Source organism: Euphorbia lathyris, chromosome 5 (genome assembly GCF_963576675.1).
Source record: "Euphorbia lathyris chromosome 5, ddEupLath1.1, whole genome shotgun sequence".
In the NCBI taxonomy this organism is placed as follows: Eukaryota; Viridiplantae; Streptophyta; class Magnoliopsida; order Malpighiales; family Euphorbiaceae; genus Euphorbia; species Euphorbia lathyris.
In genome coordinates this window covers 71,592,664-71,594,450 of record NC_088914.1, presented here as the reverse complement: position 1 = coordinate 71,594,450, position 1,787 = coordinate 71,592,664, and positions in this window count along the sequence as shown.

Genomic DNA, 1,787 nt, shown 5'->3' with positions numbered 1-1,787 from the left:
TGGGGGCACTACCAAGCTAGGATATTTCACTATAATGAATGAGATACGGATTACAGAGAAAGAGGTTACATTTATACTCCTGAACTAACCGTCTGAAACCCTAATCGCATTACAGAATTAGATACCGATGGCCCAACAGGGGCCACCGCCCCCGTACCCCCGTCCAACTCAGCAGCGAGTTGGATCGCTGCAGTTGGGCCCATCGCTTCAGTTGGGCCTATATATATTAGTCTCCATAAGCCCAACAGATACATGTCATAGCCAGAGTATCTCAGTTTGAAGTATCTGTGCCTAAATCTCGGGCCACCAAAAGACAAACATCTAGCACTCACATGTATGATCCCATGAACCATGCTTTCTCCTCTGCTAAGAATATTCCCCATTTGCACACCGATGTGTTGGTAATCGAGGATGAAATTGAGGGCTACACTATCAAAAAAAATACTCATAGATACCAGAAACTCACTCAATCTCATTACAAAAAAAGGCTTTCGAAAGGCTGGAAGTGGAGGAACGTATAGTGGTTGCTACGTGTGATTGCTAACCATATTTTTTCATTTTGGAGGAATAAAGTCGGAAGGGAGGGATATTAATTACATGCTATGTGTGATTGCTAACCCTATTTGTTCATTTTCTTTACCTTTTGATTACACATCAATCGAGTCAAACATAAGTCAAACAAGTCATGCCATTTAGAGTGTCTCATGCTAACCAGTTTTTGGTAGCCATTCTAGGTATTTATAAACATTAGGACATATATTTACATTCATCCAAAATGTGAGAAAAAGAGTCGACCCGATTTGGAGTCAATTATACTTTTCAAGAGGCATACCACCTATATCATGATGTGTCTTGTACGTTTTTACCAATTGTTAATTATACTTTTTAGGAGGCATACCACGTATGTCCTGATGTGTCTCGTACATCTGTACTAATTGTCAATACATCTTTACCAATTGTCAATATATACCAATCAGGAGGCATATCATTTATGTCATGTATGTATTTTCCTAGTCGAAGCATTTGTGAGTCGTTTCTTTTGTCATGATGTTCCATGTATGTCATTTATCTCATGTATCTTCAACATTGTGGAGTCAGTAGGCATACCACGAATGTTATTTTCACATAATGCCTATGTATTTTTAATATATCGCTATGTTGCATGTGTTTGAGTATAAGTTAACCTTGACACATACTACGTATATCATCATTGCGTCTTATTTGTACCTTAAGACATACCACGTATGTCATCACGTAGTCATAATGCACTCATATTTCAAAAATACGCCGTTTTGTTATCCGTTTTCTGAGGCTAAATTAGCCATTTGACACATACCCAGTATGTTGTCTTTGTGTCTTATTTTGCGTCTCGCTTCGGTAAGGCATACCAAGTGTGTCGAATTTCCCCATAATGCGTTTGTATTCAAAAATATATTGTTATGATGTTCATGAATAGAGTCTAAGTTAACCATGACACATATCACGTATCTCGTCCATCGTGTATTGCTTCTATCTTAGAAGACATACCATGTATATCGTCACGTCTTCTAATATGTTGTATTCTTTTCAATATAACATTATATCGTATGTGTCTCGAATATAAGTCAACCTTTGACACACACCTAAGATGGAGTAAATGCATCTCGGTTATATCTGAATCATAACAAAAAATGATCATGTTTTCGGTTTTCATTCATTCACTCGGATAGTAAAGTGTACTCAGAATCACATTATTATGTTATCCAAGTTCTCACAAGTGTCGATAATACTTTTCAATTCCCTATTCT